This window comes from Pseudophryne corroboree, unplaced genomic scaffold (assembly GCF_028390025.1).
Source record: "Pseudophryne corroboree isolate aPseCor3 unplaced genomic scaffold, aPseCor3.hap2 scaffold_2934, whole genome shotgun sequence".
Taxonomy (NCBI): Eukaryota; Metazoa; Chordata; class Amphibia; order Anura; family Myobatrachidae; genus Pseudophryne; species Pseudophryne corroboree.
This window is the reverse complement of record NW_026969601.1, coordinates 6207-28194: the sequence shown is the minus strand read 5'-3', so window position 1 is coordinate 28194 and position 21988 is coordinate 6207. Positions and strand designations below refer to the sequence as shown.

General features: G+C 48.7%; 1 non-coding gene across 1 annotated transcript; it reads left to right on the top strand.

Moving 5' to 3' along the window:
• The first annotated feature begins 20949 nt into the window (after positions 1-20949).
• LOC135014913 (U1 spliceosomal RNA) lies at positions 20950-21115 on the top strand. The gene has a single exon (XR_010213268.1). It is a non-coding gene; the product is annotated as a U1 spliceosomal RNA (small nuclear RNA).
• Positions 21116-21988: the final 873 nt, after the last annotated feature.

The window sequence follows — 21988 nt, the reverse complement described above, 5'->3', positions numbered from 1 at the left end:
GCCCTTTAAGAGAAGCTGTACTCTGCTGGAAGCTGGGCTGGAAGCAGGTAATGTTGTAGCTGGAAACAGATGAATCCACAATGGATCGGAGAGTCAGGCTACACCGCAGGTGGAATGCTGGTGCGGGTCTCTATGGTGGAAGTCTTGAGACAGGAGCTGGAACCTGGAAGACAATCACAGGAGAGAGACAAACAGGAACTAGGTTTGACAACCAAAGCACTGACGCCTTCCTTGCTCAGGCACAGTGTATTTATACCTGCAGCAAGGAAGGGATTGGCTAGGCAATTATGCAGATTAACAATACTGACAACAGATTGGAGTAAATGATCAGCTGACAGAATCCAAGATGGCTGCGCCCATGCAGACACTTGGAGGGAAGTTTGGTTTGTAATCCATGTAGTAATGAAAACAGTAATGGCGGCGCCGGCCACTGGAGACAGGAGGCGCCAGGCTGACAGATGCACATCCAACCACGCGGACACAGCGGAGGCCGCGGCTGACGTAATCGCCACTCAGACACTCTGCATGCAGAAGTTCAGGGATGGCGGCGGAGGCCGCGGGAGACGCCATGCCAGGTGTAATATGGCGTTTACTGTGACAGCGTCCCAGAGTGACAGGAGAGGATACAGGAATGTACACATCAGGATAACAGATGGGATCCGGTCCTGGAGCGCTGAGCCAGCCTTAGGAGGCATCGGATGGGTAAGAAATGGCGTCCAGATACCCGGATCGTGACAGCACCCCCCCCTTTAGGAGTGGCCCCAGGACACTTCTTTGGCTTTTGAGGAAACTTGGAATGGAATCTCCGGACCAAGGCAGGAGCATGGACATCAGAAGCATTGGTCCATGAACGTTCCTCAGGACCATAACCCTTCCAGTCAATAAGATATTGTAGTTGACCGTAACGGTGACGTGAGTCCAGGATCTTGGCCACTTCATACTCAACGCCTCGTTGAGTTTGGACTTTCGGAGTTGGAGGAAGTGAGGAATGAAACCGATTCAAGATCAGCGGTTTCAACAGGGAAACATGGAATGTCCTGGGTATTTTTAAGAAGGAAGGCAACTGGAGTCTGTAAGCAACAGGATTGATGACTTGTTCAATCTTGAAAGGACCGATATAGCGAGGTGCAAACTTCATACTGGGAACTCTTAACCTCAAATTCTTCGTGGATAACCATACCCGATCACCCACCTTGAGAGCAGGAACTGCTCGACGCTTCTTATCCGCAAACTTCTTGTACCTGAACGATGCCTTGAGCAGAGCTGATCGTACGCTCTTCCAGATATTGGCAAACTGATGCAAGGTGATATCCACTGCGGGAACAGAAGTTGCTGGAAGCGGTTGGAACTCAGGGACTTTAGGGTGGAATCCAAAGTTAGTGAAGAATGGGGTTGAAGCAGATGAAGAATGATACTGGTTGTTATGACAGAACTCGGCCCAGGGAAGTAATTGAACCCAGTCATCTTGAGAGGAGGACACATAGATGCGGAGGAAGGCCTCCAAGTCCTGATTCACCCTCTCGGTTTGACCATTGGTCTGAGGATGGTAAGCCGTGGAAAACTTTAGCTTGACTTGAAGGACTTGACATAAACTTCGCCAGAATTTGGCTGTGAATTGAACTCCTCGATCTGAGATAATTTCTTCAGGAAGACCGTGGAGTCGGAAGATCTCTTGTATGAATACTTGAGCCAACTTGGAAGCTGACGGAAGACCGGTGAGAGGAATGAAATGTGCCATCTTGGTGAACCGGTCAACTACCACCCAGATGGTATTGAACTTGTTGCACATGGGTAAATCTGTAATAAAATCCATCGACAAATGGGTCCAAGGTCGACGGGGAACAGATAGTGGAACCAGTTGCCCCGCAGGCGACTGGCGGGATACCTTATGTTGAGCACACTTTGGGCAAGATGCAATAAACTCCAAGACGTCCTTTTTCAGAGTTGGCCACCAATAGGACCTAGAGATAAACTCCAGGGTTTTTTGGATACCTGTATGTCCGGCAAAACGGGAAGCATGGGCCCAATGCATGAGCTTCTTCCTTAGCATCGGTTTCACAAAACTTTTCCCTGATGGGGGCGTAGAGTCCATCCCTACCGTGGAGAATGCCAACGGATTTATAATAGGATGCTTGTCTGAAGACTCTGACTCATTTTCTTGCTCCCATGAGCGGGAAAGGGCATCGGCCTTGCGATTCTGAGAGCCCGGACAGAACTGGAGTTTAAAGTCGAACCTGGAAAAGAAAAGTGCCCATCTGGCCTGACGAGGGTTGAGACATTGTGCGCCTTTCAGATATAAAAGGTTCTTGTGGTCTGTAAGTATGGTGATTGAATGAGAAGCTCCCTCCAACAGATACCTCCACTCTTCTAGAGCGAGCTTGATGGCTAGCAACTCCTGGTCGCCAATGGCATAGTTGCGCTCAGCTGGGGAGAACTTCCGGGAGAAGAAACTGCAAGGGTGTAAATGGCCATCTTTAGCCCTCTGAGATAACACCGCTCCTACTCCAACGGAGGAGGCATCCACCTCTAAGATGAAAGGAGAGTCGATGTCAGGCTGTTTCAGAACAGGCGCAGAGATGAACCTTTGTTTTAAAAGATGAAATGCTTGCATGGCTTCTTTAGACCACTTGGACGGGTTAGCACCCTTCTTAGTGAAAGCAGTAATAGGCGCCACAATGGTGGAAAAGTCTCGTATAAACTTTCGGTAATAGTTGGCGAACCCCAAGAACCTCTGGACCCCTTTGAGGGTTAAGGGTATCGGCCAATTTTGGATTGCTTGTAGTTTCTCAGGATCCATCTCTAGTCCGGAACCGGACACAATGTAACCTAGAAACGGAATGGACTTGACTTCAAAGACGCATTTCTTTAATTTGCAATAGAGATGATTGACACGGAGACGGGACAGAACCTCTTTAACCCAAAAACGATGTTCCTCTAAATCGTTGGCAAAAATGAGGATATCGTCTAGATAGACCACGACATGATGGTATAGAATGTCTCTGAAGATCTCATTGACAAAATGCTGGAAGACGGCTGGAGCATTGCTCAATCCGAAGGGCATGACGAGGTACTCATAATGTCCGTCACGGGTGTTAAAGGCGGTCTTCCACTCGTCACCCTCACGGATCCGGATGAGATTGTATGCACCTCTCAAGTCCAGCTTTGTAAAGATGGTAGCTCCGCTAACTCTGTCAAAGAGCTCAGTAATCAGGGGTAAAGGATAACGGTTCTTGATGGTAATGTCGTTCAAACCTCTGTAGTCGATGCACGGCCGCAGACCACCATCTTTCTTTTTTACAAAAAAGAAGCCTGCGCCGGCTGGGGAAGAAGAAGGTCGAATGAACCCCTTTGCTAGGTTCTCTTTAATGTATTCCTCCATAGAATGCGTCTCAGGCAGAGACAACGGATAAGTTCGGCCTCGAGGTGGAACCTTCCCTGGAACGAGATCAATCGGGCAGTCCCATTCTCTATGAGGAGGAAGGATATCAGCAGAAGCTTTACTGAACACATCCGTGAAATCTTGATATGGAGGAGGTGGAACATCAGACGACCTGGGGGAGGAAGAACAGACAGGCAATACTTTAAACAAACATGTCTCAGCACAGGAGGAACCCCATGCCAGGATTTGCGTAGTCGTCCAATCAATTGTAGGATTGTGAAGACGGAGCCATGGAAGGCCCAGGACCACAGGATGTGTGGCTCTTGGAATCACTAAAAAAGAAATAAGTTCGGAATGAAGAACTCCCACTCTCAGACGAACTGGTAGAGTCCTTAAAGAAATAACTGCATCAAAAATTTTGCTGCCATCCACGGCAGTTAAAGAAATGGACGAAGGAAGTCTCTCGGTGGGTAGAGACCACCGTTTAACATAGGCTTCAGTAATAAAGTTCCCAGCTGCTCCGGAATCCAGGAGGGCAATGACGTTCCGATAACGTTGAGCAACTTGAAGCGAGACTGGGAGATTACAATCTTGAGGAGATGGAGAGGAGATCATTACTCCTAGCCGGCCCTCTCCTTGGCGAGCTAGGGTTTGGAGTTTTCCCGGACATTCGGGACAGGCATTAATGGTGTGAGACGGAGCTGCACAATAAAGACAGAGAGACTCGGAGAGACGTCTTCGGCGCTCAGCAGGCGTTAAACGGGAACGGCCAATTTGCATGGGCTCATCTTTAGTTGGTGACAGTTGACGAGGAGGAGGAGCAGAAGATTTTAGAGCAGATGATCTTCCACGCTCAGTTGCTCTCTCTTTGAAACGTAAATCAACTTTCGTGCAGAGTGAGATTAGCTTATCTAACTTAGAGGGTAAGTCTCTGGTAGCTAACTCATCTTTAATACGCTCAGATAAGCCATGCCAGAATGCAGCATACAGGGCCTCGTCGTTCCATGCCAGTTCGGATGCCAGGATCTGGAACTGTATCAGATATTGTCCTACAGTACGTGACCCCTGGCGTAAACGGAGAATCTCGGATGAAGCTGAGGTTACCCGGCCTGGCTCGTCGAAGATGCGCCTGAATGTTGACACGAAGGCAGTGTAGGAAGATAGCAGGGTGTCGGACCTCTCCCATAACGGTGATGCCCAATCAAGGGCTGAGCCACTGAGAAGAGAAATAATGTAGGCAATTTTTGTACGGTCACTGGGAAAATTGCCAGGTTGTAGCTCAAACTGAATCTCACACTGGTTGAGAAATCCCCTGCAGAATCTTGGAGATCCGTCAAATTTTGCTGGCGTTGGAAGATGAAGACGTGGAGCAGAAATGGGTAAGGTGGGTGGGGTTATAGCTGGAGTCACTGTGGTTGACGCACCAGACGCGCCTGATCCACGGAGAGTTGTCTGAATCCCATCCAGCCGAGTAGAGAAATCCTGGAGACAGCGGATGATGTGGCCCTGTGCAGCCTCCTGATGTTCTAGTCGGGCTGCCAGTTCTTGCATCGGCCTGGCCGCTTGATCCTGGTCTCCGGCTGGATTCATTAGGTCAGTGCTTACTGTCACAACTGAGGGCCTGAGCTGACGGGAGGCAGCCTCAGTTGTAGGGGCTGAGATGTACCGGAACCTGGGAGGTTGTATCAGACCCCTGGACATGTAAGTAACATGAATAATAACTGCCCGAAGGCGTGACCACGACAACTTGGATAAAAGTCAATGATGTTTATTATGACAACTCCGCAACACAGCAGCAGTAAAAGAAAACATAAAAGTCAGCAAAGAATAAATACAGTTCCTGGGTACTACAGGGTGGCAGGAGCCACAGGGCACTGGTAGTGTGAGATAGTTCTTATAATCTTCTAGATGGAAAGTCCTTACCAGGCCCGACTGTAGCAATGGAGATAACCCAGGATTGTACCAGCTGGTGTTCCAGGAAAAGCTGGGTTGCTGAAGATAAAACGGCTGCTGTGGATACTGGCTGGAACCAGACTGTTGTTAGCACGGAGTGGATACTGGCTGGAACCAGTTAAATAATAAATGAAGCTTGAGAGCGATGCAATATGAATGAAATGTAGAACTTGAGAGCGGAGAAATAATAATACCGGTGGAGAGTGGTAAAGTGTAGAAAAGACACCGGCCCTTTAAGAGAAGCTGTACTCTGCTGGAAGCTGGGCTGGAAGCAGGTAATGTTGTAGCTGGAAACAGATGAATCCACAATGGATCGGAGAGTCAGGCTACACCGCAGGTGGAATGCTGGTGCGGGTCTCTATGGTGGAAGTCTTGAGACAGGAGCTGGAACCTGGAAGACAATCACAGGAGAGAGACAAACAGGAACTAGGTTTGACAACCAAAGTACTGACGCCTTCCTTGCTCAGGCACAGTGTATTTATACCTGCAGCAAGGAAGGGATTGGCTAGGCAATTATGCAGATTAACAATACTGACAACAGATTGGAGTAAATGATCAGCTGACAGAATCCAAGATGGCTGCGCCCATGCAGACACTTGGAGAGAAGTTTGGTTTGTAATCCATGTGGTAATGAAAACAGTAATGGTGGCGCCGGCCACTGGAGACAGGAGGCGCCAGGCTGACAGATGCACATCCAACCACGCGGACACAGCGGAGGCCGCGGCTGACGTAATCGCCACTCAGACACTCTGCATGCAGAAGTTCAGGGATGGCGGCGGAGGCCGCGGGAGACGCCATGCCAGGTGTAATATGGCGTTTACTGTGACAGCGTCCCAGAGTGACAGGAGAGGATACAGGAATGTACACATCAGGATAACAGATGGGATCCGGTCCTGGAGCGCTGAGCCAGCCTTAGGAGGCATCGGATGGGTAAGAAATGGCGTCCAGATACCCGGATCGTGACAAAAGTGATACGCTGTTCAGCAACTGCTCTCTTGATCTCGCTTTTATGAGATCGCCCAAGTACGGGATAATTGTGACACCTTGCTTGCACAGGAGCACCATCATTTCCGCTATTACCTTGGTGAAAATTCTCAGGGCCATGGAGAGACCAAACATCAACGTCTGAAATTGGCAATGACAGTCCTGTACCGCAAATCTGAGGTACGCCTGATGAGGTGGATAAATGGGGACATGAAGGTATGCATCCTGTACACAAATGCGGACAACAGGTGTCAAGCCGTGTGTTGCCTTTGTCAAGCTGTAATAAGTAGGGATAAGGACGTTAACCACCGCGGAACATCCTCCCTTATACGACACCTGCAGCGCATTCATCATAAGTCAGTGACAAGTTCAAAAACTTTGGATGACAGCGGAAGCAGTCCACTGACCACTAAATCCCTTCCTCTTGTAACCAAGCTCCTGCAAACCACACCACCAACTCCCTCAGTGTCAATTTCCTCCTTAGACAGGAGAGCCAATAGTCCTGCAGGCCATGTCACTGGCAAGTCTGACGAGTCCTCTCCTGCCTGGGATTCCTCCGATGCATCCTTGAGTGTAACGCCTACTGCTGCTGGCGCTGCTGTTGTTGCTGCTGGGAGTCGATCGTCATCCCAGAGGGGAAGTCGGAAGACCACTTGTACTACTTCCAGTAAGCAATTGACTGTCCAACAGTCCTTTGCGAGGAAGATGAAATATCACAGCAGTCATCCTGCTGCAAAGCGGATAACTCAGGTCTTGTCAGCCTGGGTGGTGAGAAACGTGGTTCCGGTATCCATCGTTAATTTACAGGCAACTAGAGACTTGATTGAGGTACTGTGTCCCCGGTACCAAATACCCTCTAGGTTCCATTTCTCTAGGCAGGCGATACCGAAAATGTACACAGACCTCAGAAAAAGAGTCACCAGTGTCCTAAAAAATGCAGTTGTACCCAATGTCCACTTGTCTGTGGTTAAGTGGAGCAGGGCAGACTCAGGACTATATGACTGTGACAGCCCACTGGGTAGATGTATTGCCCCCCGCAGCAAGAACAGCAGCGGCGGCACCAGTAGCAGCATCTCGCAATTGCCAACTCGTTCCTAGGCAGGCTACGCTTTGTATCACCGCTTTCCATAAGAGGCACACAGCTGACAACCTCTTACGGAAACTGAGGAACATCATCGCAGAATGGCTTACCCCAATTGGACTCTCCTGGGGATTTGTGACATCGGACAACGCCACCAATATTGTGCGTGCATTACATCTGGGCAAATTCCAGCACGTCCCATGTTTTGCACATACATTTAATTTGGTGGTGCAGAATTATTTAAAAAACAACAGGGGCGTGCAAGAGATGCTGTCGGTGGCCCGAAGAATTGCGGGCCACTTTCTGCCTTCAGCCACCGCATGTCGAAGACTGGAGCACCACCAAACATTCCTGAACCTGTCCTGCCATCATCTGAAGCAAGAGGTGGTAACGAGGTGGAATTCAACCCTCTATATGCTTCAGAGGATGGAGGAGCAGCAAAAGGCCATTCAAGCCTATACATCTGCCCACGAAATAGGCAAAGGAGGGGGAATGCACCTGACTCAAGCGCAGTGGAGAATGATTTCAACGTTGTGCAAGGTTCTGCAACCCTTTGAACTTGCCACACGTGAAGTCAGTTCAGACACTGCCAGCCTGAGTCAGGTCATTCCCCTCATCAGGCTTTTGCAGAAGAAGCTGGAGACATTGAAGGAGGAGCTAAAACAGAGCGATTCCACTAGGCATGTGGGACTTGTGGATGGAGCCCTTAATTCGCTTAACCAGGATTCAATCTGTTGAAATCAGAGCACTACATTTTGGCCACCGTGCTCGATCCTAGATTTAAAACCTACATTGTATCTCTCTTTCCGGCAGACACAAGTCTGCAGAGGTTCAAAGACCTGCTGGTGAGAAAATTGTCAAGTCAAGCGGAACGTGACCCGTCAACAGCTCCTCCTTCACATTCTCCCGCAACTGGGGGTGCGAGGAAAAGGCTAAGAATTCCGAGCCCACCCGCTGGCGGTGATGCAGGGCAGTCTGGAGTGAGTGCTGACATCTGGTCCGGACTGAAGGACCTGGCAACGATTACTGACATGTCGTCTACTGTCACTGCATATGATTCTGTCACCTTTGAAAGAATGGTGGAGAATTTTATGAGTGACCGCATCCAGGTAGGCACGTCAGTATGTATACTGGCAGGAAAAAGAGGCAATTTGGAGGCCCTTGCACAAACTGGCTTTATTCTACCTAAGTTGCCCTCCCTCCAGTGTGTACTCCAAAAGAGTGTTTAGTGCAGCCGCTCACCTTGTCAGCAATCGGCGTACGAGGTTACTTCCAGAAAATGTGGAGAAGATGATGATCATCAAAATGAATTATAATCAATTCCTCCGTGGAGACATTCACCAGCAATTGCCTCCAGAAAGTACACAGGGATCTGAGATGGTGGATTCCAGTGGGGACGAATTAATAATCTGTGAGGAGGGGGATGTACACAGTGAAAGGGGTGAGGAATCGGAGGATGATGAGGTGGACATCTTGCCTCTGTAGAGCCAGTTTGTGCAAGGAGAGATTGATTGATTGATTGATTGATTGATTCTTTTTTGGTGGGGGCACAAACCAACCAGTCATTTCAGTCAGTCGTGTGGCAGACCCTGTCTCTGAAATGATGGGTTCATCAATGTTTTTCTTTTCAATCTAAGCCCCTGCAGTTTTCTGTAAGCATCTGCTTCGCTATGATGATCAACAAGTCACATGGGCAAACACTCAGGGCTGGAGGCGTAGATCTTAGGACCAGCTGCTACAAGCATGGCAGAGGTGTCACTATCACTGGTGACACCCAGAGAGGTGGCGAAGGAGATTGTAATGCAGTGCGCGCAGATAAGCAGCGCAATGGTAAAAAGGAGGCATGGTCTCATAGGTAGGGGCGTGGCCTGAATCACCATTTTGTTGCTCCGGGTATCCCGGGGGTTGGGGGCTGCACCCGGGGACCCTGTGTGTGAGTGGTGCTGGCTCCTGCACAGTGACAGAAACTGGGTGTTGCACGTAATGTCACAGTGAAACACCCATATTCTGTCACTGAAGAAGAGCCGGCACTGTGGTGTCACCCCCCTTGGCGGGTGACACTCGGGTGTGTGCCGCAACCCTGTTGTGATGCCACTGACCCATGGGAAGCTTTACGTGGCTTACCCATGTGTTAGTAGCCCCAAGCATCTTTTGTGTTAGTCCCTGAAGAAAAACTTCAAATATTGTTTACAATTTTGTAATCAATGGGCCTAATTCAGTAAGGATTGCAAATTCTGCTAAGTAACAGAATTTGCAATCCTTTGGTTCGCATGCTGGGGCCACCCATCACAGGGCATGGCCACCCAGCATGCCGCCTCCCTTCTTGACCACGCTGAAATTGCAGTCTCAGTGCAGTTCAGCGTGATCATAAAAAATGGGTTAGCCTCCTGTTGGTGCAGACTGTACGTGTGCGCAGGAAGCCGCCACCATTTTTGTGATCGCAGCGGCTGCATGTGATGTCATGCAGCCGCTCTGACCACGCCTCATGTTTCTCCGTTGCCGACCCCATTTTGTAGCCCTGCCCCTGCACCGCTCCATCTCCGACTTTGAAATGGATTGTTGCTGACCCCCCCCCCCCCCGCACCGATTGACAGTCAGAGGTGATCGCATTATCTGCGGGGTGCCACAGAAAATGCAGGCGCATGCGTATGCTCTTAGCAATTTTTGCAGTTGGATTGCTTATTGCGATTACAATCCAACCTGAATCAGGCTCTATTACCTATCACAATGCACTGCAGGTAGTACAAAATGGGGTTAATATAGGAGAAAAACCCCCAGAGCTGTGCTCCTTAACTGTCCCTGGTGGCTAGTGGAGCGGCTGCCCAGTAATCAGTGTCCACGCCAGTGCGCACACGGCCCGCCCCCTACAGCCACGCTGGATCTCGGTATAGTGTGGGCACAGAAGCCCCTTACCTCCCTTTCATCAGCGGCCTCGTGATCCCGGAGGGCGGTGTGTGTGTGACTGACCTTAGGAAGAAACCGGAGCCTCCGCTGCAGTGACCCAGCAACCAGGGCACGGGAGTATACTGCGCCGCTGGGAGTGATGGAGCTGCAGTAAAGATGTCTATTAGACCTAGCCTGCTGCAGCCCTTGTAGATTCTTATAAAAAAAGTTCTTCTTTTCTTGTCAAAATTAATAGCTAAGAATAGGCTGCCTGAGGCAGCCCCCTGTTAAGTGGCCTGCTACTGAAGGCACCAACTACAAACTGAGCTCCCTGTTCATGGAAGCGAGGTTATAGAGCAGGGGGCGCTGAGCATCTTGGGAACAGTCAAAAGCTTTGAGCCTGTTGGTGCCTCAGATCAAGATCCTACTCTACACCCCAATGTGAATCCTTGTGGAGTCCAGTGTACCCCACAGAAGAAATGAATGTGTCACACCCATTGGCAGCAACATTAGAATAGCTGCTGATGGGCACAATTGAGAAAGGAAGGGGGGAAAACATTTGAATCCAGCACATATATGTAATTTGAATATGTAATTTGTACCTTCCTACTTTAAAATGTAATGGATGAACCTCACCCTGTGAGAACTATCTTTATGATCAAGAGATCTCATATGCAAGATAAGTATGTGTTGGCAGAGGCGCTCACTGGGCAGAGATGCTGATCGCATCTCTGGCATGTGCCGGTGCACTGCGGCACCAGCACACACACACACTTCAGACCTGATCTCCTGTTGTGTGAATATGCACAGCAGAGATCAGGTCTGAATTAGGCCCTATATACAGCTGTCAGTAAGGCAGGGATCTGCTGCTGCCAGTGAGGCAGGGACTGCTGCTGCCAGTGAGGCAGGGATCTGCTGCTGCCAGTGAGGCAGGGATGTGCTGCTGTCAGTGAAGCAGTGATCTGCTGCTGTCAGTGAGGCAGTGATCTGCTGCTGTCAGTGAGGCAGTGATCTGCTGCTGTCAGTAAGGCAGGGATGTGCTGCTATAAGTGAGGCAGGTATGTGCTGCTGTCAATGAGGCAGGGATGTGCTGCTGTCAGTGAAGGAGGGATGTGCTGCTGTCAGCAAGGCAGTGATCTGCTGCCCACTATCTCCCTATCACCCCTGCCTGAGTCACACACTTTCCCTGTCACCCCTGCCCCAGTTACCCACTATCTCCCAGTCACCGCTGCCTCAGTTAACCACTATACCTGCGACCCCTGCCTCAGTCACCCACTATACCAGTCACCACTGCTTTAGTCACCCACTATCTCTGTCACCCCTGCCTCAGTCAACCACTATCTCCATATCACCCCTGCCTCAGTCACCCACTATCCCTGTCACCCCTGCCTCAGTCACCCACTGTCACCCTATCACCCCTGCCTCAGTCACCCACTATCCCTGTCACTCCTGCCTCAGTCTCCTACTGTCCCTGTCACCCCTGCCACAGTCATCCACTATATCCCTATCACCCCTGCCTTAGTCACTGACTATCTCCCAGTCACCCCGGCCTCAGTCACCCACTATCTCCCACTCATACATGCTTTAGTCACCCACTATCTCCCAGTCATCCCTGCCTCAGTCACCTACTGACACCAGTGCAGACATTTCTGCTGCGGCCTCTCCACTCTCCAGCGTGAACGTCCTGACGACTGAGGAAATCCGCTTCCCAGTTGAGGACTCCGGGAATGAACACTTGCCGATATTGCTGTCAGATGACGTTCTACCCAATTGAGGATTTTTGATACTTCCAGCTTTGCTATGCAATTTCGAGTGCCGCCTTGATGATTTGTGTACACTACCGTGGTGGCGTTGTCCGATTGTACTTGAACAGGCCTGTTCTGTACTAGAGGCAGGGCCAGTGTCAATGAATTGAACACTGCCTGCAATTCCAGAATGTTTATCGGGAGGAGAGATTCCTCCCTGGTCCACCGATGGTGAAGGGTCGTCATCACGGCCATGACCTTGGTGAATTTCCGAGGTGCCGTGGCCAAACCAGAAGGCAGGACCTGAAATCCAAAAACTAACCAGGCACAACACTGCTTAGCTTCCAACATCAGATGAGATTGGACATATCCAGTGTGATGCGGCTGTAGATGATTTTTGCTGTTTCTAACTTCTACTTCTAACTACTGGTACATCAATGAATACGTTTCAAAATAGAATGCATCAAGAGAACGGTGTTGGTAGTATAAAACTACCTACAGCACCTGGTATTCCCAGGTGGTCTCACATCCAAGAACAAACCAGGCCTAAAATCAGGTGATATTGGGCATATACAGTGTGGTGTGGCTGTAGATGAGCTTAGTGGTTTCTGTTAGAGTTCTTCTACTTCTAACTACTCGTACATAAATGAGTAAGCGGACGATTTATTAAACCTGGTGAAATGATAATTTGCATGGTGATAAAGTACCAGCCAATCAGCTCCTAATTGCCATGTCACAGGCTGGGTTTGAAAAATGACAGTTAGGAGCTGACTGGCTGGTACTTTATCACCTTGCACTTTATCAGTTCACCAGGCTTAATAGATCTGCCCCAATGTTTCAAAATGGAATGCATCAAGAGAACGGTGTCAGTATTGTAAAAATACACACAGCTCCTGGTATTTCCTGGTGGTCTCCCATCCAAGTACTAAAACCAGGACCAACACTGCTCAGCTTCCATGATCAGGAGAGATTGGGCAAATCCAGTGTGCTGTGGCTGTAGATGAGCTGGTGGTTTTTATTACAGCTCTTCTACTTCTAACTTCTGGTACATAAAAGAATACATGTAAAAATTAAATGTACCTAGAAAATGGTATTGGTAGTTTAAAAACACCTAAAGAATCTGATACTACCAAGCAGTCTCCCATCCATGTATTAACAAAGTCCAATACTGCTTTGCTTCAAAAATCAAATGAGATTGGGCATATCCAGTGTGGTGTGGCTTTAGATAAGCTTTGTGGTTTCTGTTAGAGCTCTTCTACTTCTAACTACTGGTACATTAATGAATATGTATAAGGTTGTAGTTTATCCAATATGCCTTTACTACCTTACCTTTCAACCCTCCCTCCCTCCCCTCTTCTCCTTATAGCTTCCTTAGTTCTCTCCTCCTCATGTGTGCGTTATTTGTTTTCTCATACGTCCTAGATGATGCTGGGGTCACATTAAGAACCATGGGGTATAGACGGGATCCGCAGGAGACATGGGCACTTTAAGACTTTCAAAGGGTGTGAACTGTCTCCTCCCTCTATGCCCCTCCTCCAGACTCCAGTTTTAGTATTGTGCGCAGTGATACTGGATGCACTACAGGGGAGCTCTACTGAGTTTCTCTGAAAAGACTTGTTAGTTTTTTTTATTTTCAGGGAGGCTGCTGGCAACAGTCTCCCTGCTTCGTGGGACTTAGGGGAGAGAAGTATGACCAACTTCTAGTGAGTTCAATGGCTCTGCTTCAGGCTGACAGGATACCATTAGCTCCTGAGGGTGCTGCTCGCTAGGTACGCCTAGATGCACACTCCCGCAGCCTGCCGTCACCCCCTTACAGAGCCAGAAGACAGATGATGCTGGGGTCACATTAAGAACCATGGGGTATAGACGGGATCCGCAGGAGACATGGGCACTTTAAGACTTTCAAAGGGTGTGAACTTCTTCTCCAGTGATGGCATTCTGAGGTACCGAGCAGCGAGCGGAACGCTGCGCGCCATGCTCCCACACAAACACAGGCACTGCAGGGTGCAGGGCACGGGGGGGGGGCACCCTGGGCAGCATAAATTCCTCACAAAAGGCTGGAAAAAGTGGACATTAGTGCCTGGGCACTGTCCTTACCCCGCTAGCGTAATTAATTATTTCTGAGCGGGACAGATATGCGCCATTACAGTAGCGGGGCTTCTTCCTCACCTCACCAGAACATCTTTAGAGCATTACAAGTCTATCACTATAGAGTTTATTATTTCCCAGACTGTGTACTTTTGGCGCTGGATTGTGAGCTGAAAAATCCTCTGTGTCCCTCTGACAGATTTACTGACGGTCTGTCCCCCATAAGCCGATGTGTCTGTGGGTACTTGGTACATGTGTGTCAACATGTCGGTGGCTGAATGTTTTTCCCAAGAGGAAACTATATTAGGAATGCAGACATATGATGGTGGCCCTGTTGGCACCACCAATAACTGACTGGGTAAAAGTTTCAGTAATATCAGAGTAAGGTTGGATAAATCTGTGTCCCAGACACAGACGTAGAGAATAGATGTGATGTTCATGGCTATGTTTCTTTTCCCTCAGGCCCCGCGGGGTCGCAAAAATGTTATTTTGCCCAGTTACTACACACTGATACTGACACGGATACTGATTCCTATGTCGACCATAATGTTTCCTGATTAGATCCAATATTGGCAAGGAGCATTCAGTACATGATTGTGGATATTAAGGACATATTAAAATTACTGAAGACCCTGCTGTTCCTGACAAAGGGGTCTATATGTATGTATATATAGATATATAATGAAAGCTGATGTAACGTTCCTCCATCTCTGTTTGAGAAAGTCTGGGCCAGCTCGACAAGATGGTTTCAAATCCCCAAAAGGATTCTGGTTGTTTATTCATTTCCCGCCGCGGACAGAATAAAGTGGGAGTCACCCCCTGTTCTGCACGGGGCCCTGTCACAAATCCAGCGGATCGTATGCAGGAAGCTACATTATTTCTAGTTATGTAACCAAGGGTACATTACTTAGACCTGCCATTACATGTGCATGGGTGAGTAGTAGTATTCAAGAATTGGTCGAATACCTTGTCATCCGATATAGATACCTTGGAGAGATGGGATACTCCTTACGTTGTATCATATCAAGGACACTGCAGCATACTTACGTGAGACTGCAAGGGATATAGGACTCTTGAGTTCACGGGCCAATTTCATGGCAGTCTCGGATAGGAGGGCATTGTGGATTCACCAAGAGAATGCTGATGCTGACTCCAAGAAGAAAGGGAGTCTCTTCCCTATGAAGGTGAAGCGTTGTTTGGTGACTGCCTAGTTAATTTGATCTCGGCAGCTCCCGCAGGTAAGTCAACCTTCTTGCCCTATGTTCCCTCCCAACGGATGAAGACGCATCATTATCTGATGCAGTCATTTCGGCCCAATAGATATGCAAGAAGTTAAGATTCCCCTTTCTTTGCAGGTAGAGGAAGGAGAAGAGGGAAGAGGTCTGCATCCTCTTCAAGATCGCAGGAGCAGAGATCATCCTCTGCTTCTGCCAAATCCACCGCATGACGCTTGGGCTCTCTTGCAGGAGCCCGCACCAGTGGGGGCACGTCTAAAACTCTTCAGTCAGTTCTGGATTCATTCGGACCTGGACTCGTGTGTTTTACAAATAGTGTCCCAAGGGTACAAACTGGGGTTTCAAGACGTTCCCCCTGACCGATTGTTCAAATCGGCTTTAGTCAGCAGGGAGAAGGTTTTTATTCAAGCCTCTTCGTGGTCCCTAAGCCGGACAGCTCAGTCAGACCAATCTGAAATCCCTCAATTTCTACCTAAGGAAATTAAATTTCAAGATGGAATCTCTCAGTGCAGTGATCTCCAGTCCGGAGGAAGGAGATTTCATGGTTTTGGTAGACATAAAGGATGCCTACTTACATGTTCCCATTTAGCCTCTGCATCAAGCTACCTGAGGTTTGCAATTCAGTATTGTCATTACCAATTTCAGACATTGCCGTTTGGTCTGTCCACGGCTCCGAGGATTTTCACCAGGGTGATCGCAAGCAAGGAGTAACAATTATCCCGTACTTGGATGATCTTTTGATAAAGGCGAAATCCAGGGACCAGTTAGTGCAAAACATTGCACTCTCCCTGACAGTTCTTCAACAACATAGTTGGCTCCTAAACTTGCCAAAATCGCAGTTGGTCCCAATGACGCGGTTGTTGTTTTTGGGAGTGATACTGGACACAGAAGAGGTTTTCTTCCAGTGGAAAGGCTCTGGAGATCCAGAGTCTGGTCAAACAAATTCTGAAACCAGCAAGAGTGTTAATCCATCAATGCATTTGGTTGCTGGGTAAGATGGTTGCGGCCTACGAGCCCATTCAGTTTGGCTGGTTCCATGCCAGAGTGTTCCAGTGGGACCTGTTGGACAAGTGGTCCGGATCCCACCTACACACGCACCGGAGGATAATCCTGTCTTCCAAGACCAGAATCTCACTCCATTGGTGGCTGCACAGTTCTCACCTCCTAGAGGGGCGAAGGTTCGGGATCCAGGACTGGATCCTAGGGACCATGGATGCAACCCTCCGAGGCTGGGGAGCAGTCACACAGGGGGAAAACGTCCAAGGAAGATGGTCAAGTCGGGAAAGTTGTCTCCACATAAATGTTCTGGAGTTAAGGGCCATTTAATAACTGCAGACACAGTACGCACTGGGACGGGTGCCCAGCATCCTCTACGGACTAAGAGAAAAGGATTTACCGGTAGGTATTAAAATCCTATTTTCTCTAACGTCCTAGAGGATGCTGGGGACTCCGTAAGGACCATGGGGATAGACGGCTCCGCAGGAGACATGGGCACTTTAAGAAAGACTTTAGTTCTGGGTGTGCACTGGCTCCTCCCTCTATGCCCCTCCTCCATACCTCAGTTTGATACTGTGCCCAGTGGAGACTGGGTGCTTTTCAGGAGCTCTCCTGAGCTTTCTGACAAAGTATTTTGTTAGGTTTTTAATTTTCAGGGAGCACTGCTGGCAACAGACTCCCTGCATCGAGGGACTGAGGGGAGAGAAGCAGCCCTACTCTCCGAGTTGCAAGGTCCTGCTTCTTAAGCTACTGGACACCATTAGCTCCAAAGGGATTAGCTCCAAAGGGATTGGTACGCCGGATCTCACCCTCGCCGTCCGTCCCAGAGCCGCGCCGCCGTCCCCCTCGCAGAGCCGGAAGATAGAAGCCGGGTGAGTATGAGAAGAAAAGAAGACTTCAGAGGCGGCAGAGGACTTCATGATCTTCATTGAGGTAACGCACAGCACTGCAGCTGTGCGCCATTGCTCCCATACACCTCACATACTCCGGTCACTGTAAGGGTGCAGGGCGCAGGGGGGGGGGGGGGGGGCACCTGGGCAGCAATATAAACCTCTTTTTGGCAGAAATATAACATATATACAGCTGGGCACTGTATATATGTATGAGCCCCCGCCAATTGTACAGTTTAAGCGGGACAGAAGCCCGCCGCCGAGGGGGCGGGGCTTCTCCCTCAGCACTCACCAGTGCCATTTTTTCTCCACAGCACAGCTGAGAGGAAGCTCCCCGGACTCTCCCCTGCTTATACCACGGTAGACAAGAGGGTTGAAAAGAGAGGGGGGGGGCACATAATTTGGCGCAAATTACATACAGCAGCGCTACTGTGCAAACATTAAGTTACTGTGCTATTCCTGGGTTATATAGCGCTGGGGTATGTGCTGGCATACTCTCTCTCTGTCTCTCCAAAGGGCAGAGCCGGCCATAGGCATAGGCAAACTAGGCAATTGCCTAGGGCATCTGATATGCCTAGGGGCATCAGCAACTTCTGCTGATTAAAATGATATGCGGCATGCCTATATTCTGTGTGTAGCATTTCATATGCAGATACAGCCACAGTCTCACACAGTATATAGGCGTGCTGCATATCATTTTAATCAGCAGAAGCTGCGTGTGCATCCTAACAACATAGCAATGCAAATAAGATGCATTTTAATAAAAAAAAGGTGCCCCAACGTTAGCATTGAGGCAAGATTTATGAGGACACATCTGTATCCAAGCAGAGGCAGAGGTCACAGTGTTAGTGGCAGTGTGAGTGCTGTGTGCATGTGAGTGGGTTGATTGTGCAGTAGTGTTCGGAATATGAGTAAGGAGCATTATGTGTGTCATGTAAAAATGCATTAATAATGTGCAACATATGTGTAAGGGGCACTATGTGTGTCATTATGTGTATAAGGGCATTAATAATGTGCGGCATATGTGTAAGGGACATTGGTGGTCATTCCGAGTTGTTCGCTCGGTAATTTTCTTCGCATCGCAGCGATTTTCCGCTAATTGCGCATGCGCAAGGGTGGTCATTCCGAGTTGTTCGCTCTGTAATTTTCTTCGCATCGCAGCGATTTTCCGCTAATTGCGCATGCGCAATGTTCGCTCTGCGACTGCGCAAAGTAAATTTGCTATGCAGTTAGGTATTTTACTCACGGCATTACGAGGTTTTTTCTTTGTTCTGCTGATCGTAGTGTGATTGACAGGAAGTGGGTGTTTCTGGGCGGATACTGGCCGTTTTATGGGTGTGTGTGAAAAAACGCTGCCGTTTCTGGGTAAAACGCGGGAGTGTCTGAAGAAACGGGGGAGTGTCTGGGCGAACGCTGGGTGTGTTTGTGACGTCAAACCAGGAACGAAACTGACTGAACTGATCACAGTTGTCGAGTAAGTCTGGAGCTACTCAGAAACTGCTAAGAAGTGTCTATTCGCAATTCTGCTAATCTTTCGTTCGCAATTTTGATAAGCTAAGATTCACTCCCAGTAGTCGGCGGCTTAGCGTGTGCAATGCTGCTAAAAGCAGCTTGCGAGCTAACAACTCGGAATGAGGGCCATTATGTGTAAAAGGGCATTAATAAAGGTTGTCATAATGTGTAAGACGCATTATGTTTATAAGGACATTAATGATGTGTCTCATATGTGTAAGGGGCATTACTGTGTGGAATTATGTGTATAAATGCATTACTAATGTGTGGCATTATGTGTATAAGGTGCTCTAATATGTAGCGTTGCGTATAGAAAGGGCATTTACTGTGTTGTCTAATGTGAATAAAGAGCAATAGTGTGTGGTGTAATGTAAATAAGGAGCAATTCAGTGTGATGTAATGTGAATAAGGAGCACTACTGTACGAAGTAACGTTTATAAGGTAAAGTGATACTACTGTGGGATGTAATGTGAATTATGGACACTATCACGTGATCAAATGTGAATAAAATTGCAGTACTGTGTGGCGGAATTTTAATTGGGGGTACTATTGTGTGGACATGCCCATTGCCAGCAAAAACACACCCCTTTTTGGACTGTGCGCCAAATGTGCGAACTGTTCCTGTTTAAAATATAGGGGGTACAAACACCAAAATAAGTACTGTTATGGGTGAGGTTTGATGGTGCTGGGAAAGAGGTGCAAGGTCAGAGGCGGAACCAGCGGTGGTGCTATGGGGCACCAGGCAAAATCTTGCCTAGGGCATCATATTGGTTAGGGCCAGCTCTGCCAAAGGGCCTTGTGGGGGAAATGTCTTCAGTAAAAGCATTCCCTGTGTGTGTGGTGTGTCGGTACGCGTGTGTCGACATGTCTGAGGAAGAAGGCTATATTAGAGAGGAGCGGGAGCAAATGAATGTGGTGTCTCCGCCGACACCTGATTGGATGGATATGTGGAATGTTTTAATTGCTAGTGTAAACTCATTGCACAAAAGATTAGACAAGGCTGAAGATTTGGGACAGTCAGGGTCTCAACCCATGCCTGATCCTATGTCGCAGGGACTGTCAGGGTCTCATAAGTGCCCACTATCCAGATTGTTGACACAGATACCGGCACGGATTCTGACTCCAGTGTCGATTACGATGATGCAAAGTTACAGCCAAAATTGGCAAAATACATTTGATATATGATTATGGCAATAAAAGATGTTTTGCACATCACAGAGGAGCCCCCTATCCCTGACAAGAGGGTACATATGTACAAGGGAAAGAAGCCTGAGGTAACCTTTTCCCCTCACACGAGCTGAACGAGTTATGTGAAAAAGCTTGGGAATCTCCTGCAGATTTCCAAAAGGATTCTTATGGCGTATCCTTTCCCATCAACGGATAGGTTACGATGGGAATCCTCCCCTTGGGTGGACAAAGCATTAACACGCTTATCCAAGAAGTTAGCCCTCCCGTCCCAGGATACGGCTACCCTCAAAGAGTCTGCTGACCGCAAACAGGAGATTACCCTGAAGTCCATTTATACACATTCAGGTACCTTACTCAGACCGGCAATTGCGTCGGCCTGGGTGTGTATGTGTAGTGCTGTAGCGGCATGGACGGATACCCTAGATAAGGATACTATTTTATTGCCCCTGGGGCATATAAGAGATGATGTCCTATATATGTGTGTATGCAAACTACAGGTGGTGCTGCATGGCTCACACCCTTTTGCTTGTCTTGTAGAGCAACTCTGGAGCTGTTACTGGGTCCAGCTGCTGCAAGAAATCAGCTTGAATGCTTCAGGGGCTGGGGCATGGCCAACATGAGCCCCACACTGATGGGGGTGTATAAAGCGATCTAGGGGTCATCCAAGCGCAACCCCACAAAGGCCGCCATGCCCTGCGTGACCATTTTCTCTTTTCATATGCAGACGAGGGTTGCAGCCAACTATACCCATTGCTTGGATGACATCACCATATGCGAATCCATCTGCTGCAGGCCTACCCCCAGGAATGCTTGCACTAGTTGTTGCATTTGGTTTGTTGTTTGGGGGGTGCTTCAGTATTAGGCAGCCTTCTGCCCTCACACATTCGTCTGAAAATGTGTTCTCCCTGCAGTTGTTGTCCCCAGATGAGAGTTCCCTTGTGCTGCCTCAGTTGAATCTCCTTTACTTGACGGAGGTGTGCCTGAGCAGCGGCCCTCCCCAGCCCTATCTCAAATCATACTTATTTTGCTTAGGTGATACCATGGTCATGAAGATTGTTTTCCCAGGGTGAGGTTCATTCATTGCATTCTGGGTATGCTGACCTCTGTGATTTCCCCAAATGTGGGAATCTCGACTGCATAATTTGTGGTAGGGGGGGGGACTGCATTTGTGCTTTCCCCTGGTTGGCTCTGGTATAATTTAGATCTCATTGTCTCAGGTCTCTCTCCAGCCTAGTTTGCTGTCTGTTTCCACTTCTCTTTTCTTGAGCCCCTCCCTTCTATGCCCTTGCGCACTATCCTGACTTCTCCCGTCTGCTTACTTTGTGCCTTCCAACGCACAATGCGAACTACAGGTGGTGTTGCAGGGCCCACACCCTTTTATTTGCCTTACAGAGCAGCTCTGGAGCTGTTACAGTGCCCAGCTGCAGCAAGAAATCAGCTTGAATGCTTCAGGGGCTGGGGCATGGCCAACATGAGCCCCACACCAAAGGAGGGTGGGGGGTGTTCAATGCGAACTAGGGGTCATCCAAGCGCCCCTTTTCTCTTTTCATATGCAGATGAGGGTTCCAGCCAACTTTGGCCCACTGCTTGGATGACATCACCGTATGCAAATCCGTCTGCTGCAGACCTTTCCCCAGGAATGCTTGTACTAGCTGTTGCATATGGTTTGATGTTTGAGGGTGCTTCAGTATTAGGCAGCCTTCCGCCCTCTCATTTTCATCTGAAAAGATGTGGTCTCCCTGCAGTTGTTGTCCCCAGACAAGAGTTCCCTTGTGCTTCCTCAGTTGAATCTCCTTAACTTGACGGGGGTGTGCTCGAGCAGCCGCCCTCCACAGCCCTATCCCAACACATGCTTTTCTTGCGTATGAGATCTCTTGATCATGAAGATAGTTCTCACAGGGTGAGGTTCATCCATTACATTTTAAAGTAGGAAGGTACAAATTGCATATTCAAATTACATATATGTGCTGGATTCAAATGTTTTCCCCCCTTCCTTTCTCAATTGTGCCCATCAGCAGCTATTCTAATGTTGCTGCCAATGGGTGTGACACATT